The sequence below is a fragment of the Danio rerio genome, chromosome 16, assembly GCF_052040795.2.
Source record: "Danio rerio strain M-AB ecotype USA chromosome 16, GRCz13ab, whole genome shotgun sequence".
In the NCBI taxonomy this organism is placed as follows: Eukaryota; Metazoa; Chordata; class Actinopteri; order Cypriniformes; family Danionidae; genus Danio; species Danio rerio.
In genome coordinates, this window is record NC_141036.1 from 56,163,724 (window position 1) to 56,184,639 (window position 20,916).

Genomic DNA, 20,916 nt, shown 5'->3' on the forward strand with positions numbered 1-20,916 from the left:
AATGTTTTTTTCTTCAGTAAACTGTGTTCCTTGGTGATATAATGCAATTTAATGGCTAGCGGCGCTTTCTGAGTGAAAAAAGCACATACTGGTGGAAGAAAACTAATGGCTGTTGAAGAGTCATTGAGGTTTTGTGAAGAGAAACATACCGGGCTCTATAATAATAAGGTGCAAGCAGGGCCGGCGCGTCCATAGAGGCGAACTAGGCGGCCGCCTAGGGCGTCAGTATAGAGAGGGCGGCATCCGCGACACCTCCCTTACCACCCGCGTCCTCAGTTATGTCCGCGACACCTCCCTCACCACCTGTGTCCTCAAATATATTTGCGCATATAAGACAGAATAGAGAGGGCGGCGTCAGCGACACCTCCATCAGCACCCGTGTGTCCTCAGTTATATCCGCGCATAGGGCGGCAGAATTGAGGTCCGCGACACCAGCGCGTCCTAAGTTATATCCGCGCATAGGGCGGCAGAATAGAGAGCGCGGTGTCCGCGACACCTCTTTCCCTCCCTCAGCACCCGCGCGTCCTCCATTATATCCGCGCATAGTGCGCTGGAAAAGAGGTCCGCGACACCTCACTTCATTTACATAACCGGTCACGTTCGTTTTCACATTGGGGTTGAGGGCGGCATGATCGTCCTCTGCCTATAGCAGCAGTTCAGCTTGCTCCGGCCCTGGGTGCAAGATGTGTATGGTTTGATTTGTTGCTATTTTTAGACCAGCGCAACAGTAATTTTCACATTTTGTGGCATGTTGTTTAAATAGCAAACCCATTTGCCTCACTTTGTTTACTCATGGTGTGCCTGTCTAAAAAAGAGGTGTGTTAAGGCTGATTTATACTTCTGCGTCAAACGCCGACGTATGCTACGGCGCTGACGCATAGCCCTTCGCTGACGTGCACCTCTCAAAAAATTTAACTACGCGTTGCAACGACGCGTAGCGCAAGTTCTGTGATTGGTCGGCTTGGTAGGGCTGACGAGTCTGGGCGGGACCGAGAGCCTCGAGAATGGTGCGAGCCTGATGGAGCGATTGTTTACAAGTGTGGAGTCCTGTGAAGGAGCTCCGGATGGAAAGTTTTGTTTTGTGTTTAACTTATAGTTAAAGTTGTTGCACGTCCGCTGGTTCCTGCCTCAAAATGAGCGAGTTTGAGCCACTTGTACATCCTGGAAGTGTTCAGGAAAAGCAAAACAGCAGCGAAGAAACTCGACACAGAGGAACATTTACACCTCACTGACCACTAGCGTTTCGGAAGTGTTAATGCAGACCAACAGAGACAGCGCGCAGAAGTATAAATGCACAGCTACGCGCGTTGCATGCACCGTGGGTTACGCCGGTCACTTGACGCAGAAGTATAAACCAGGCTTTAAAGTGCATTGTTGGAGCTTTGCTATTTTGAGGAACTGAAATAGACCGCGCCATTGGCCAACTAAAGTCAAGCACAGAGATTTTGTCATTTTCACATGTAGGGTTTTGGAGACATCTGCATCACTATAAGGGGCAAAAGAATAGGACATGTTTGGATATAGCTCAGTTTTTTGACCACACTTTATTATAATTGTTCATTTATTCGTTTACTGGAAATTAGAACTGAATGTAGAAATAGTTTTGAAACAAATCTTTGCGCATAGCAAACAAAATTAAATATGTAGGCTGATAGATGTCTTCAGTGGAGTGAGTACAACACTGTTTCTTCAAGAAAGTAAAGGAGTAAAGAGTAAAAGTAAAGTAAAGAGAAAGTAAAGAGGCTGAGTGGAGGAGGCTTGTTCTTTATCCTCGTGCTGCAGATGCTCTGTTTAACCATTTTCTCGCTAGTGAAGCGTTCAGTTTTTGCACTTACAAAATTCGCCATGTAAATAGCAAATGCGCCATGGAACAACATAACTGACTCTTAAAAGGGAATGAGAGATGAGACTCTGATTGGTTTAATGCATATTATGCTCAAAACACACCCATAACTCATTAAGAGAGTAAGCACAACCCTGTTAGACCATGCGCTGGGGCGCAGAGCATATTTTTCCTTCCTTAAAATAGCAAAAGTAGATTTGTACATGCCCTTAATGCCATGTGATATAGACATCGCACTTAGATCGTTAAAATAGAGCCCATTATGTTTAATCCATGGCTTTAGTTAACAGTGATGAGGGTATTTAGGATTATCCATGTTGGGATTTGTTTAGCTTAAAAATAATAATAATGGACCCTTTTCACAAGGCTGTTATGACGCGTTTAACGGTCATCATAATTTTAAATCCTTGAACGTTTTAATAAATTTATATTTTTAAGAAATGTATGAACATTTATTTATAAGTGTAATATGTAATCTTTGCTTGAAATGACAATAAAAAAGTGAATTACCGCTTATGCGAGGTGTTTCCAATGCAGTGTCTATGTGGCTGAGAGTAAATTTGACCTTATTCTCTCCTCTGGCTGCTCTCACTGTTGTTCTGAAAGCCTTGATAACATCATCATGGAGTTTTTCTTTTATTATTTCAGCAAATAGGAATGTAAAAAATAATTAGTTGTACAGTACTCTCCCATTCACTGCACTCTCAGTTTAGCCAGCTATGACGTCTGACGTCTACTGAGAAACCTGGAAATGTAAAAAGGGTGAATAATAATAATAATGATAATAATAATAATAATAATAATAATAATAATAATAATAATAATCATATATATTAGTGTAAAAATAAGATGTATATGAGTAATATCACACTTGTAGCAGTGCGATGTGGCTGTATATCTGCACTGGTTGGATGTGTGCGTTGGCTTGAGGCAGCAGGCCGAGTGCCTTAGTTTTCCACCAGTGCCGATATATAAGCTATATCGCAGCGCTACAAGTGTGATATTGCGTTTATACAACAGATCAACAGCATAATCGTGTGTATAAAAAAGAAAATCTAGCAGAGTCTCAAACACCCTTTTGTATGAGGATCTACTTTCTTCCACCATTCATTCACATCTGCAGCTGACGTCAGAACAGCAGAAACCATTGCTACTTTGCAGACGTCACGTTAGAGCTAGTGACTGAATGATTCTCTAGCGTAATGTCTAAAGTGATGACAAAACAGGGGATTTTGCTCGAATTTTAAGATTATAAGGCTGAACGTCCTGAAATGCCATCAGTCTCTCTCTAAAATAAAATAAAATAAAATAAAATAAAATAAAATAAAATAAAATAAAATAAAATAAAGTTTTTTTTGTCTAAAGGGTATATAATAACCTTAATTTAAAAAAAAATGTAACTTAAGTCGGTATAACTTTTTCATAAACTAACAGTTTATGAATCACCAAGGATCACAGTTTTGGTTCTAAAACATCTTTAATATTCCGCTACAAAAATAACATCTACACTACCTGACAAAATTCTTGTCATTGATCCCAGTTGTAAGAGCAATAAAAGATAACGTGACTTTTAGTAGATCATTTGGAAAAGTAGCAGAAGGTCGATTCTTCTGATGAATCATCTGTTGAGCTGCATCCCAATCATCACAAATACTGCAGAAGACCTACTAGAACCCAATATTCTGACAGAAATCAGTCAAGTTTGGTGGAGGAGAAATTATGGTTTGGGGTTACATTCAGTATGGGGGTGTGTGAGAGATGCAGAGTGGATGGCAACATCAACAAACTGAAGTATCAAGACATTTGTGCTGCCCATTACATTACAAACCGACAAAACAGGAGAGGGCAGATTCAGCAGGATAGCGCTCCTTCTCATACTTCAGCCTCCACATCAAAGTTTCTGAAAGCAAAGAAAGTCAAAGTGCTCCAGGATTGGCCAGCCCAGTCACCAGAAATGAACATTATTGAGCATGTCTGTGGTAAGATGAAGAAGCATTAGAGGCATTGAAGATGAATCCAAAGGATCTTGATGAACTCTGGGAGACCTGCAGGAACGCTTTCTTTGCCATTCCAGATGAATTTATTAATCAGTGATTTGAGTCATTGCAGAGATGTATGGATGCAGTCCTCCAAGCTCATGATGGAGTCAGACACAATATTCATTCTGTTTCCACTGCAGCAGGACTTTATATTCTATACTGGACATTATTGCTGTTCAGTGACAAGACTTTTGTCTAAGCAAAGTCAGACCTTACTGTCCTAATGAAATCATAAAAAAATCAAGGCATGATCATGTTTTATTTTGGTCAAATAAGCGTAATCTAGAGGCCTTTGCCTTTCATATTAGCCACTTCTGATACCAAATGATCAACTAGAAATCAAGTTATTATATGTTGTTCCTAAAACTTGGATAGTCATCAAGACTTTTGCCAGGTAGTGTACTTCTTCAATGTTCTGAGTGTCCTTAAATCAACAGGAAAAAGTTAATAAAGTAATGAAATGTTCCTTTAATAAGAGTGATTTTTTCCTTTAACCTCAACACTGGAGTAAAGTTAACAGGTTACAGGTTTTCAGTTTCGTTTTCTTTGTGTTTTATCCTCATTTTCCAACTGTTGCTTTCAATTTGGTCTTCACAGTTAACTCAAAGTATTAGTTGTTTGTTCACAGCCTGGTTTCATTTAAAACTGCACTTTCTGCTGTTTTCAGAAGGTGTTTGTAGGATAAATGAAGCCTTGATGAAATGTCATTAGTGCCTTCGCTGAAATTTAGTGTTAAAATGCGAACAAAAGCACCTGCTTGTAAAGGAGGCTGTGGAAATGAGCTGCGTCTGGGATTATTAGCCTCTTATCTCACATCGCCTTCAGAAAAGCATCCACTAAATGAGAAAATATCCACAAAGCTGCCTTCTGGCTTAATGTTGGACATCTCAGGACTGAACGTCTGTGTCTGTGTGTGTTAGAGGTTTAAACTAATCGCCGTACAAAAGATAAACATGATGGACTGCATTGGTTTGGCTTGTTTGGAACCCATGTTTGTTACTAATAACCTTTTTGTTGATAGTTTGTGTGGTTAAAAGTGGCTGAACTGTCTGTGTTATATTTATATAAACAACTTTAATAGATTCTGTTTGTACTATTTACTGTTGTTTTTTTATTTTTTTTATTTTTCTATTGACAAGGGTACAAGGTATAGTTGATTGATTAAACATTTTTAATTTATTAAATTTAAATTAATTATTTATTTAATTAATTTAAATGTAACTTTATTGAATTAAATTAATTTTTTATTTAATTTATTTATATTTAATTTAATTTAGTTTTTTATTTGTATTTGCTTTTTTCTTTAAGATTAAACATCTTTAATTTAATTAAATTACATTTTCATTTATTTTAAATAATTTTTATTTGCTATTTTTTATTTACGGGTACAAAATATTATTTATTGATTAAATATCTTTAATTTAATTTATTTTTATTTTATTTTTTATTTGCTATTTCTTTTTAAGGGTACAAAATATTATTTATTGATTAAACATATTTAATTTAACTTGATTTAATTGAATTCATTTTTGTTTTTTTATTTTGTTTATTTTATTTTATTTTTTATTTGCTATTTCTCTTTAAGGGTACAAAATATTATTTATTGATTAAACATCTTTATTTTAATTTAATTTAACTTAATTTAATTTTAATTTATTTTTATTTTATTTTTTAAATTTTGTTTATTTTATTTTATTTTATTTGCTATTTTTCTTTAAGGGTGCAACATATTATTTATTGATTAAACATCTTTAAATTTATTTTATTTTAATTTATTTTATTTTGTTTAAACTCCCTGTATAAAACATATAAAAGTTATTTATTTATATTTGTTTTGTAGTTTGTACAAAGTTATTAAATGTAATTAAATTTAAAAATGTAATTTAATATGGATATTTTGTTTAAATATTTATTTTGTGCTTAATCTATTTTTCGAAAGGGCACATATAAATTTTTTTGTCATAGCTATCTTTAGCTGCATAGTTGTTGTTTTATTTATTTATTTTTATTTATTATTTTTATATTATTATTCATCTTTAAAAAGTTCCCATTTGTTGATTCAACATTTAATTTAATTTAATTTAATTTAATTTTATTTTATTTTATTTTATTTTATTTTATTTTATTTTATTTTATTTTATTTTATTTTATTTTATTTTATTTTATTTTATTTTATTTTATTTTATTTATATAAAACATCATGCAATCAAAATGAGAATAACTTGTCTTAGTTTAATGCTGGGCTGTAAGTCTGTTAGTGTGTGTTAAATCACCAGGAACAAGACCTGAAAAACATGATGGACTTCCATGGTTGGTGAGTTTTGGCTTGTTTGCAATCAATGTTTATTTCTAATAACCTTTTTTTTTTTTTTTTGATAGTTTATATAATAAACAACATTAATAATAAGATTTAGTTTGTTTTCTCTTTCTATGTTTAATGTCAATATTCACTAAGAATTATAGCTTTTAGGTTATATATATATCAGCAAAAACACCTGATGTCACATATATATCACAAAATGATTGTCACAGATGTCATACCTTTTGTTCGTCTCATAAACATTTTATACTTTTTATGATTACATTTTAATTATTATTTTATTTAAGTTTTTTATTTTAATTTATAATTAAATTTGTAAAATTTTTTAAAAATTTTTAAAAATTTAATTGAAAAAATATTTTTTGGTTTCATGTTTGGCTTTATGTTTTATGTCATGTTTGATTTAAAAAGCATTTAAAGCCATATTTTTATTTACTATTTATTATTATATTTTGCATTCATAATTTACTTATAAATAATAAAATAATTATATGTTATATTTATAATAATTTAATATTATTTTATTACTTATTTCATTTAATTATTTTTTACATTTTATTTTATTATTTTAAAATTAAATGTAATTATTATTTATTTTATTTAATTTTATTTAATATTTTTATTTGATTTTTTTATCATTTGAAGTTTTTTTTATGTTTGATTCAAAAAGCATTTAAAGCTTTATTTTTATTTACTGTTATAATTACTTTATTTTCATAATGTATCCATTCATTTTCTTTTTGGCTTAGTCCTTTTATTATTCAGGGGTCGCCACAGCAGAATGAACCGCCAATTTATCCTGCATTCGTTTTATGCAGCGGATGCCCTTTCAGCCGCAACCCAATTCACCTATAGCACGTCTTTAGACTTGTAGGGGAAACCGGAGCAGTGGGAGGAAACCCACACAAACACGGGGAGAACATGCAAAAATGCCAACTGACCCAGCTGAGGCTTGAACCAGCGACCTTCTTGCTGTGAGGTGATTGTGCCACCCACTGTGCCACTGTAACGCCGTTTATTTTTATTTACTATTATTTTTTACTTTATATTCTGAATTTATTTTCAAAAATATATAATTGCTTTCATGTTTTTTATTAATTTTTATTTTTATTAAATGTTTTGATACATGTATTTTTTATTTAATTTTTTTATTATTAAATTTTGAAATCATTTTCAGTGAGTGAAGACTAAATCTAGAGCATATAATGCTCATATTATTTGTTTTGTTTTGTTTTCATTCTTTATTTTATTATTCTGTGTTTTTCTTCAAGGGTACAAGGTATATTTTATTGATTAAACATGTTTGTTTTGTTTTTATTATTTATTTTATTTGTATGTTTTTATTTTTTTATTTTTATTGATTAAATTGATTAATTGATATTATTTGGAATTTTGAAATGCTATATTTATCTGTTTGCAGAGCTGCACAAAGAGAGTTCTTCTTGTCATGTGAGTAAATCACCAAAGATATGCTTCTATTTGCAAGTACAGCTCTTTTAAAATAATAAAAATAACTCTTTTTATTGATTACACTGTTAATAACACACTGCAGTTTCTTTAAATCTCCTCATGTTTGTCCAGATAAATATCGCAGCTTCTCTACAGGACTGTTATTGCTCTTTTATGATGATTATTTTGTAATAAATGTTGCTTTAACTGCAGTGATTACCCCAGTGGCCTTACAGTGGACTAAAAGTAAACAGTGTAAAATAACTGCAGGATTTTTAATATGACCGTAAACTGTCCTCAGAGACACTTTTACAGTCTTAATGCAGTTTCTTTCAAAGTAATGGCCTGTGAAGGTCTCATAATGGACACAGATATTACGCACGTTTCATTACAGCTCAGGTTATTTAAACCTCTCCTTCAATGCTATTTGCTTTTTATGAGCATTATGATCTGAAGCATCAGCATCAAAACAGAGTAAAGGGATAAAGAAAAAAGACTGGCTTTGCAGAAATCCTTACATGATTTTGAACAAGAAAGAAATCTACAAATCTTGACTTGAAATAACACAAATGTTGACCAAAAACACTTTAAAGGTCTAAAGTTAAAATGGAAAATATAGAAATTAGTGCCGTCAAATGATTAACCGCATCCAAAATAAAAGCTTCAAAACAAACACAAGCATAATAAAAGGGAATTCACATACAATAAACACACACACATAGTCATTCTTTTATTTTAATTCTTTTTTTATTTCATTCATTCATTCATTCATTCATTCATTCATTATTATTAATTTAATCAATCATTCATGCATTTCATTTTTTTCATTCATTAATTTTTTCATTCATTTGTTCATTATTCAATTGTTCATTCCATTATTTTTATTTAATTCATTCATTATTTATTCATTCAATCAATCATGCATTTCATTTTTTATTTTATTCATTTATTCATTCCTTTATTTTGTTTTATCTCATTGATTCATTCATTCATTCATTCATTCATTCATTCATTCATTCATTCATTCATTCCATTATTCTTATTTCATTCATTCATTCATTCATTCATTCATTCATTCATTCATTCATTTATTCATTCATTATTTCAATCAGTCATGCATTTCTTTTATTTCATTAATTCATTCATTCATTCCTTCCTTCCTTTATTTTATTTTTTACTCATTCATTCATTCATTCATTCATTCATTCATTCATTCATTCATTCATCTGTCATTATTCATTCCATCATTTTATTTTATTTCTTTCATTCCATTTTTCTTTCATTTATTTATTTATCCATCCATTGTATTTTTATTAATTATTGAATAAACTAATTTAATTAATAAATAATTAACTAATTAATTAATAATTAATTAATTAGTTAATTCATTCATTCATTCATTTCATTGTTGTATTGGATTCATTTATTCATTAATTATATTATTATATTATTTACCTTATATTTTAACATTATAACAACCACTTATTTTATGGTATATATGGCCTTATTTCATTCATTCCATAAATCATTCATTCATTATATTATTTACTTATTATTTATTTCAACATTATAACAAACATTTATATTTATGGTATATATGGTTTTATTTCATTCATTCATTGGTTCATTCGTTATTCCATGCATTCATTTGTTTATTCTTTCATTCCATTATTGATTCATTCATTCAGCCATCCATTCTATTATTTATTTAATCATTAATTTATTTTATTATTTTATTGCATTCATTCATTCATTCATTCATTCATTCATTCATTCATTCATTCATTTAATGAATTAACTGATCAAATCTTTTACATCTTTAAAATTTTTTACTTAATATTTATTTCAACATTTTAACAACCATTTATATTTATGGCATTTATGGTTTTATTTCATTCGCTTGTTAATTAATTAATTAATTAATTAATTAATTAATTAATTAATTAATTAATTAATTAATTAATTAATTAATTAATTAATTAATTAATTAATGAATTAATTAATGAATGAATGAATGAATGAATTCATTCATTCATTCATTCATTCATTCATTCATTCATTCATTATTCCATGCATTCAGCCATCCATTCTTTTTATTAATTGTTTCATTCATTCATTCATTCATTTATTCATTCATTCATTCATAAATGTATTCTATTTTATTATTATACATAATATTACTTAATATTTATTGCAACATTATAACAACTATTTACATTTATGGTATATAATATTATACATACTATACTATAATATTATGTTCAGCTTAAAATATAATAATAATAATAATAATAATAATAATAATAATAATAATAATAATAATAACAATAACAATAACAATAACAATTAATAAAATTGATAGAAGTGCAATAGATTGTACTATATGTTTATATGTAAACTTGAAAAAATAAAACATCAATTAATCCACAGGGCTTGATATAAGGCTTCTATATATATCTCACCCATCCCTGTGCTTAAAATTTGAGTTCAGTCTCCAGGATTGTCAGATGATTTCTGTGTGCGTGTGCTGTGATTGATGTATTGTCTGCAGTGTTTTATACATGGGCCGGTCTAATACAAATGACCTGAGAGATAATAGTTTGGAGGAGCAGCTCACTCAATCTCTCTCCGTTCAGAACAGTCTCTATTGTGTCCTTAAATGAGCTTTGAGTCACAGCTGGGACGATTTGATCAGATTGTTGGTGAAAACAGAGCGAATGCTCCGCTAATATCTTTCCTTGTTTCAGACATCATTTATTCTGCTCTCCAGAGGTGCTGTACTCATTAGGATTCTCCTCATCATTCATCACTGCGCACACCTTGCTTTCGAAATTACCCTCAGCTCCTGCAGACAGATGAGCAGACAGACAGACAGACAGACAGACAGACAGACAGACAGACAGACAGACAGACAGACAGACAGACAGACAGACGAGCAGACAACAGACAGACACATGATCAGACAGACAAGACAGTTGGATAGAGAGATGGACAGACAGACAGACAGATGAAGAGAGGAGTAGTCAGACTAACATATGAGCAGACAGACAGACAGACAGACAGAAAGAGATAAGGAGACAGACAGACTGACATGTGAGGAGACAGAGAGATAAACAGACAGACTAACAGATAATCAGACAGACAGATAAGCAAACAGACTGACAGATGAGTAGACAGATAGATGAGCAGATACATGAGCAGACAGACAGACAGACAGACATATGAACAGACGGACAAACGAGCAGACAGACAGACAAACAGATAATCAGACAGACAGATAATTAGAAAGACTGTCTGACAGACAGATGAGCAGACAGACAGATAATCAGACATGCAGACAAAGAGACAGAGAGATGAGCAGACAGACAGATAATCAGACAGACTGTCTGACAGACAGATGAGCAGACAGATAGATAATCAGACATGCAGACAGAGACAGAGAGATGAGCAGACAGACAGATAATCAGACAGACTGTCTGACAGACAGATGAGCAGACAGACAGATTATCAGACAGACTGTCTGACAGACAGATTAACAGACAGACAGAAAATCAGACAGACTGTCTGACAGTCAGATGAGCAGACAGACAGATAATCAGACAGACTGTCTGACAGACAGATGAGCAGACAGACAGATAATCAGACAGACTGTCTGACAGTCAGATGAGCAGACAGACAGATAATCAGACAGACTGTCTGACAGTCAGATGAGCAGGCAGACAGATTATCAGACAGACTCTGACAGACAGATGAGCAGACAGACAGATAATGAGACAGACTGTCTGACAGTCAGATGAGCAGACAGACAGATAATCAGACAGACTGTCTGACAGTCAGATGAGCAGGCAGACAGATTATCAGACAGACTCTGACAGACAGATGAGCAGACAGACAGATAATGAGACAGACTGTCTGACAGTCAGATGAGCAGACAGACAGATAATCAGACAGACTGTCTGACAGTCAGATGAGCAGACAGACAGATAATCAGATAGACAGACAGGCAGGCAGTTGAGTGAACAGACCGACAGGGAAACAGGCAGACAGACATACAAATGAGCAGACAGATAGATTAGCAGACAGACAGACAGATAATTAGACAGACTGTCTGACAGACAGATAATTAGACAGACAGAGAGAGAGCGATGACAGAGAGACAAAGATTAGCAGACAGATACAGATGAGGAAACAGACAGACAGACAGACAGATGAGGAGACAGACAGACAGACATAGACAGATGAGGAAACAGACAGAGAGATAAGCAGACAGACAGAGAAACAGACAGACAGACAGACAGACAGACAGACAGATGAGGAGACAGACATAGACAGATGAGGAAACAGACAGAGAGATAAGCAGACAGACAGAGAAACAGACAGACAGACAGCCAGCCAGGCAGACAGACAGACAGACAGACAGACAGTCAAAATAATGTCAGTATGTATTTGAACTAATCAGACTATGTCGTACAGCAGGATTGTCAAACTCAGTTCCTGAAGGGCCACAGCTCAGTTTAGATTCAACCCTAATTCAACTCACCTGATCCAGCTGATCTAGTCATTCTGGTTCATTTAAAAACTACAATGTTTGTGTTTTAAAGTGACTCCTTTGTATCTGAACCAGATCACTGAATCTTTTAAACTGATTCACTTAATGTTCACGTTATTTAATCAGATCAAATTGAGTGACGTGATTCATTTCCAGGATTTGACTTCAAATACCGAGGCTTTTTTATTTTTTCTGGTCTTGTTGAGTTCATGACTCCTTCACCTTGACTTGTCCTCCATGTCTCTGGATTGGCGCGTCTGTGAGTCGCCGCCGGCCAGACACACACACAGCACAGGCGTCTGTGTGTCTTCTGCTCTGTTTGACGTGACTGATCTCTGGACTCGTGTCTGGTTAGGACATCACCGCCTCATGTGTACGCCTCACAAATATCTGTAAACAATCCCCATCAGGCCCTCTGGATGTAACTCTCATCGTGTACATTTAAAAAAAAAAATCTAAAATACTGTATTATACATCTCGTTAAACACGAATGAATGAATGAACAAATAAATGAACGAATGAATGAAAAATTTAACAAACGAATGAACAATGAACAAACAACGTTATTCTGTCTCATTATATTGTTCTTTCTGTCATTTTATTTACTGGTAAGGAATGCACAAACGAATGAATGAATGAATGAACAAAAAAACAAACAATGAATTAATAATGAATAATGAATAATGAATATTGTTCTTTCTGTCATTTGATGTACTGGTAATGAATAAACAAATGAATTAATTAATTAATTAATGAACAATGAACAAACAACGTTTTATTTACTTGTAACAAATTAACGCACGAACGAAAAAATTAATGAAGAAACGAACAACAAATAAACAATAAACAAACAACGCTAATCTGTTTCTTATTATATTATTCTTTCTGTCATTTTTTACTGGGAATGAATGAATGAATGAATGAATGAATGAATGAATGAATGAATGAATGAATGAATGAATGAATAAACAATGATTGAACAATGAACAAAGTTCTGTCTCTTATTATATTGTTCTTTCTGTCATTTTATTGACTGGTAAGGAACAAACAAACGAATGAATGAATGAATGAACAATGAATGAACAATGAACAAATAGCATTGTTCTATCTGTTATTATATTGTTCTTTTTGTCATTTTATCAAATGGTAATGAATGAAGGAATGAATGAACAAATGAACAAACGAATGACTTTTTAATAAATAACATTGTTCTGTTTCTTATGATATTGTTCTTCCTGTCATTTTATTTACTGGTAACAAATGAATGAATGAATGAAAGAATGAATGAATGAATGAATGAATGAATGAATGAATGAATGAATGAACAAACAACGTTGTTATATTTCTTATCATATTGTTCTTCCTGTCATTTTATTTACTGGTAATGAATGAATGAATGAATGAATGAATGAATGAATGAATGAATGAATGAACAACGTTGTTCTGTTTTTTATCATATTGTTTTTCCTGTCATTTTATTTACTGGTAACGAACGAATGAATGAATGAATGAATGAATGAATGAATGAATGAATGAATGAATGAATGAATGAATGAATGAATGAATGAATGAACAATGAACAATGAACAAACAACGTTGTTCTGTTGCTTATCATATTGTTCTTCCTGTCATTTTATTGACTGATAACAAACAAATGAACGAACAAAAGAACAAACAAATTAACAATGAATGAACAAACAATATTGTACTGTCTCTTATTTTTCTTTCTGTAATTTTATTTAATGGTAATTAATGAAGAAATTATTGTATGAATGAATGAACAAACAACGAATGAACAATGAACACACAATGTTGTTCTGTCTCTTATATTGTTCTTTCTGTCATTTTATTTCCTGGTCGGTTGTTTTCACCATTCACTCCATTGTTCTATTGTTCTTTCCATTATTTTGTTGTTCAATCATCCCGTCATTTAATTTGTCGTTCTGTCTGTTGTTTAATTATTTTGTTCTATCATTCTAGCTGCACTTTCTGTTGTTCTTTCTCATTGTATCTATCATTCTAAGATTTTGTTCAAATAGTTGTTTTATTGTTGAAGTCTTTCACTTAACCACTTAATTGCTTTATTGTTTAATCTTGATAGCTCTGTCGAACTTCTATCAGACTGTTCTTCTATTGTTCTTTCTATTGTTAGTTCTTTTGGTAGCTCCGTTGTTCTATTCAACTGTTCTTTCTATTGCTTGTTCTTTTGAAAGTTCTATTGATCTATTCGACTGTTCCTTCTATTGCATGTTTATTTAATTGTTCTATCTGACTGTTCTTTATATTTTTTGTTCTATTGAAAGTTATAGTTCTGTCTGACTGTTCTTTCTATTCCTTGTTCTTTTGAAAGTTCTATTGTTCTATCTGACTGCTTTTTCTATTGTTTGATCTTTTAATAGTTCTATTGTTCTATTCGACTGTTCTTTCTATTGCATGTTCATTTGTTAGTTCTATTGTTCTATCTTACTGTTCTTTCTATTGTTTGTTGGTTTGATAGTTCTATTGTTCTGTTTGGCTGTTCTTCATATTGCTTGTTCTTTTGATAGTTCTATTGTTCTATCTGACAGTTTTTTCTATTGTTTGATATTTTAATAGTTCTATTGTTCTAGCCGACTTGTCTTTCTATTGCATGTTTATTTGATAGTTCTATTGTTCTATCTGACTGTTTTTTCTATTGTTTGATCTTTTAATAGTTCTATTGTCCTTTCCGACTGTTCTTTCTGTTGCTTGTTCTTTATAGTTCTATTTTTCTATCCAACTATTCTTGCTATTGCTTATTCTTTTGATAGTTCTATTGTTCTATCTGACTGTTCTTTCTTTTGTTTGATCTTTTCATAGTTCTGTTGTTCTATCCGACTGTTCTTTCTACTGCATGTTTATTTGATAGTTCTATTGTTCTAACTGACCGTTCTTTCTATTGTTTGATCTTTTCATAGTTCTGTTTTTCTATCCGACTGTTCTTTCCTTTGCATGTTTATTTGATAGATCTATTGTTCTAACTGACCGTTCCTTCTATTGTTTGATCTTTTCATAGTTCTATTGTTATGTCTGACTGTTCTTTATATTGTTTGTTCTTTTGAACGTTCTATTGTTCTATCTGACTGCTTTTTCTATTGGTTGATCTTTTAATAGTTCTATTGTTTTATCTGACTGTTCTTTCTATTGTTTGTTCTTTTGATAGTTCTATTGTCCTTTCCGACTGTTCTTTCTGTTGCTTGTTCTTTATAATTCTATTGTTCTATCCGACTATTATTACTATTGCTCATTCTTTTGATAGTTCTATTGTTCTATCTGACTGTTCTTTCTTTTGTTTGATCTTTTCATAGTTCTGTTGTTCTATCTGACTGTTCTTTCTATTGCATGTTTATTTGATAGTTCTATTGTTCTAACTGACTGTTCTTTCTATTGTTTGATCTTTTCATAGTTCTATTGTTATGTCTGACTGTTCTTTATATTGTTTGTTCTTTTGAACGTTCTATTGTCCTTTCCGACTGTTCTTTCTGTTGCTTGTTCTTTATAGTTCTATTGTTCTATCCGACTATTCTTGCTATTGCTTATTCTTTTGATAGTTTATTGTTCTATCCAGCTGTTACTTGTATTGCTTGTTCTTATAAAAGTCATAGTTCTATTGTTCTATCTGACTGTTCTTTCTTTTGTTTGATCATTTGGTCGTTCTACATTCTTCAGACTGTTCATCTGTTGTTCTGTCTACCGCTTGATCTCTAATGTTCTGTCTCTTTATCCATTCGCTCCATCTAATCCTCTGTTGTTCTATCAGCCTTGCAGTGAAAGGTGTGTGTGATTGGACCCTATTAAGCATCAGCAGTGCTTGAGATCGAGGGCTCTGATCTCTTAGAACTGCACAAAAGCGATCCATTTCTCCCCCAACAGAGACGTTTAAGAGTGCGCTTCAGTGTTCTTGCTGAAGGTCTTCATTGTGGGAGCTCCAGTGAACCCGACTGCTCTCTCTTTTGTGTTCTCCACGATGGCTTTTTTACAGTGCCGTAACGCCGCTTCAGCAGAAAGCATTGTGTGCCGTCTGTCCCTGCGCTTCTTTCTGGGTTTTTTTTGTGCGGGTGATTACAGGCAGGGAGCTTGTCGTTCTTATTTATTCATACAGGTTCATGCCTCTATTCCCCACCGCCTCTCATCTAGTCTCCGTGTAAAAAACGCTCTTCTCTTTTCTACAAAAGAGGTCTCACTTTACTGAGCAGCCGACTGATCTGGAACGAGAGTGATGTGCTCGAGGGAGCTGAAGTTCCTCTTTACTTTTTTCTGTGAATTCTCATTATTGCAACAGCCGCTTCATTGTCTTTTGCAAGAATAAGCGCTGAAAAGGTCAAATGCAAACAAATTTGGAGGAGTGCAATCTGTGTAGCATTTATATATTTAGTAGATGAGGATGAAATCTGGTTGATGTCGAAAGCGGAAACTCGTAAATATGAGGTCAGTCAGTGGGATGAAGGCTAATGAAATATAAAATGAAAGGAAATCAGAATAAACAGGCGTCACGATTGTTCTCACTCTTAAACGCTACGGATTACAATAAAGGCTCGTACACACTCGGACGCTTTTCGTTTAGGTTTATCGTCAGCATTTTTTGAGACGCTTTTCCGAATTCAAACCCTAGAGATTTTCACTGGCGTCGAGCAGAAGAGTACGCAAAATCACTCCTTGACGTTAGATGGCGCTACACAACTTTAAGCTTCTGACACCCGCTTGTAACACTGAAGAAGAAGAGAGAACTTTGACATGGGCTGCGTCCGAAACCGGGTACTACTCAGTAGGTACTGCTTTTGAATTTAAACGTACTACTCGGCCGTTAGAAAAGTGCGTTCTATACAGTATAATTGTGAAAAGTATTAATGGAATTCGGACGTACTACATCCGTCATTTTGTCATAGTCACGTGACCTACCTGCGTCAGTTGCGTCGCTTTACTCTCATTTATGAATTCTCTCACTGGGCATCATGGGAAAGCGCAGCATGCATGGGATGTGCACTCCCGAATCTCGCCGGAAGTAGCAAGTCATCCGGGTACTTCTCGCATACTGATTTTAGAATTCTATGAATTCAGACATACTACTCGGCTCACATACTGATTTTAGCGTACTATACAGTATGGAAGTATGCGGTTTCGGACGCAGCCATTCTTTTTGTTAAAGTTACTTGCGATTCAAACAAGCACGGATGGTTCAAGCAGCAGCTCTAGCAATGAAGAAATGATTATTGTTCACCAGAGCAATAAGCAGCTTCATGTTTATATATCTTCTGGGCATCTTCTTCAATGTGCGCTCGCATTAGCAGTTTTGCACTTGAGGGCCTCAAAGTGCTGTTTACTGTAACTTCAGCAGCTCTGTGCACAAGAACGAAAGTGCTAATCTGATTGGTGGAGAAGGTTTTGACACGGCGCATCAAAACAAAAAAAACAAAACAAAAAAACGAGCATTAAGTGTTTTTTAAAAATTACACCTTTACGCCTGGCGTTGGTGTGCACGATCACATCGGCGCCCTTTATTTAGTAATAATAATAATAATAATTTGTTACATTTATATAGTGCTTTTCTGGGCACTCAAAGCACTTTACACAATGGGGGGGATCTCCTCATCCACCACCAGTGTGCAGCATCCACCTGGATGACGCGACGGCAGCCATTTTGCGCCAGACCGCACACCACACACCAGCTGATTGGTGGAGAGGAGACAGAGTGATGATATGCCAATCATGATATGGGGAGGGTTAGGAGGCCATGATGGACAGAGGCCAGTGGGCAGATTTGGCCAGGATGCCGGGGTTAAACCCCTACTCTTTTTCGAAGGACATCCTGGGATTTTTAACGACCACAGAGAGTCGGGACCTCGGTTTAACGTCTCATCCGAAAGACAGCGCTTACTGAGCAGTATAGAGTCCCCGTCACTATACTGGGGCATTAGGACCCACACAGACCGCAGGTTGGGCGCCCCCTGCTGGCCTCACTAACACCACTTCCGGCAGCAACCTAGCTTTCCCATGTGGTCTCCCATCCAGGTACTGACCGGGCGCAGCCCAGCTTAGCTTCAGTGGGCGACCATGTGAGAGTTGCAGAGAGCTAGCTGCCGGCAAGCAAGTATAGTAGAACACACTGGGAAGTCACATGACGCAAACATAAGCATGGAACACAACAGAGACCCAGACAACAGGAGAGACTGGGAAAGGGTGAAAGTATTTTAAAATATATTTGCATCAGAGGTTTGATTTTTACCTTCCGCATTAGCAATAAAAATAAGAGGTTTTCTTCTTTTTTAATTTTCTGACATAATGCATAATTTAAGTTTATATTGTTTTAATTTAATTTAGGGCGAAGGAGTGGTGCAGTAGGTAGTGCTGTCACCTCACAGCAAGAAGGTCGATGGGTCGCTGGTTTGAATCGCGGATCAGTTGGCGTTTCTTTGTGGAGTTTGCATGTTCTCCCTGCGTTCGCGTGGGTTTCCTCCGGGTGCTCCGGTTTCCCCCACAGTCCAAAGACATGTGGTACAGGTGAATTGGGTAGGCTAAACTGTCCGTAGTGTATTAGTATGTGTGAATGTGAGTGTGGATGTTTCCCAGAGATGGGTTGAGGCTGGAAGGGCATCCGCTCAAAAACTTGCTGGATAAGTTGGTGGGTCATTCCGCTGTGGCGACCTCGGACTAATAAAGGGACTAAGCTGACAAGAAAATGTATGAATGAATAATTTAATTTAAGGTAATTTTTATTCATTCATTTTCTTTTCGGCTCAGTCCATTTATTAATCTGGGGTCACCACAGCGGAATGGACCACCAACTTAACCAGCATATGTTTTACGCAGCGGATGCCCTTCTAGCTGCAACCTATCTCTGGGGAATTATTTTATTTTATATTATTTACTTTATTTTAATTTAATGATATTCTATATTAAGGAAAAAAGGTTGACTTTTTAGTTTTATGTGTTTTTGTAATATTTATTTATTTATTTGTTTATTAAATATTATTTTAACTATGGACATATTTCAAAAGAATATTTAAATTACATCATTTGGAGTGAAAGTGAGTTAAATATTGCGATAAACCTTTGTAGTCTTAAATGACAAACTTAGACATTGGCCAAAAAAGTAAGGAAAGCATTTCACCTGATTACCCTTTTTATGTATTATTATTGTTATAGTATTACTTCATTATTTTTTCATCACTTATACATTTTACCTTACCAAATACTTATATTTGTCTTTTTATATAATTTGATTTAATTTTAAGCATTTTGGTGTCTTTTTTATTGATTTTATTTTTTTCCTATTACATTTTTGTTTCGTTTTTTATTTTATAAATATTTTACCCATTCATAAATAAAAACGATCTGTTCTTTCATAGAAATCATTGCATTTCACCACAGATGTGCGGGAACTACATTTTCACCTACATAATCTGATTATCTGACGCGTTTCATTTCCTATCAGCTTCCCGTTGAACAGGAAATCCCTGCTGAAGCAAATCATGATCAGATGCTTTCACTGATAGTGTCTTAGCATTAACAGTTGCGCTTGATTGCTATACAGTTTTATGCAATACAACAAAACTGATGCAAGCATCTATATGAGCAGCCTTTACATGTGGTAAAATCAGTGTAATGCATGTCAATCTTTGATTTAAAATTTAGTTTTGGAGCTTGATGATCAGGTTCATCGTCTGTACAAGGTTACTATATTTTACTAGTGATATCGAATAGTATTTCGTCCAAAAATAATAAAAAAAAAATGATGCATGACTATAAATAGCGTGATAAAATAAGTTTAATGCATCTTAATCTGTGATATAATGCTTTAGCTTTGAGCTTGTAGAGTACATTAAGTGACTGTTTAAGGTTACTTTTGGTCACTGTAGTTTTTAGACTATGATATTGCGATAGATTAATTCAATTAAAAAATGTCCGTTTGCAACATCAAGCAGCATAACGAGCTGTTTTCAATGTCTAAGAGTCAGTATAAGTGTATAAAAGCGGATGTCTAGAGCTAAACAGATTCCAGTAGCTGCATCCACTCATACATGAAGAATAAAGACAATATACTGCTATATCCAAATACAATAAAACCAATAGGTGTCTAACAGAGTGGTAAACTCAGTGTACTGCATATCAAGTTTTAGATAATGCTTTTTTTCTAAGCTTAGATCAAGGTCTCTGGACTCTGCTGTTCATTTTTTTTTAGTTAGCAGAAGATGCTGCATTTGTGAAGATGCTGTTTTACCATCTGCTGATCTCCAGCTGAGTGGATGTGGAGCTGAAGGTCGAGCAGATTTATTCAGTTCAATACAATGCAGATCTTCACATTACAACAACTAAAAGAACAGAAACAGAGATGCTCTGCATGACCACACGTCTCTCTCTCTCTCTCTCTCTCTTTTGGATATACTGTATAAAGACTTGGATTTTTGCAAAATGTTTTGTTCCCTCGAAAATGTATCTTTATTTTGCTACTTTAAAATGATTCATGTTATGTTATGTTGTTATATTTTATGTTATATTATATGTTGTGTCATGTTATATCTTATTGTTATATGTTATGTTATGTACTGTTATGGTATGCTGTTATGTTATGTTATTTGTTATGTTATATCATGTTATATGCTATGTTATATGCTATGTCATGTTGAATGTTATGTTAAATGTTATTAAATGTTAAGTTATATGTTATTTGTTATGTTTTATGTTATATACTATGTTATAT

The 20,916-nt window shown here is 33.7% G+C and overlaps 1 protein-coding gene across 2 annotated transcripts in view; it reads right to left on the bottom strand.

The window, feature by feature from the left end:
- The window catches only part of lim2.5 (lens intrinsic membrane protein 2.5), a 425,704-nt gene that overhangs the window by 90,481 nt on the left and 314,307 nt on the right, over window positions 1–20,916 (bottom strand). The window lies entirely within an intron of this gene.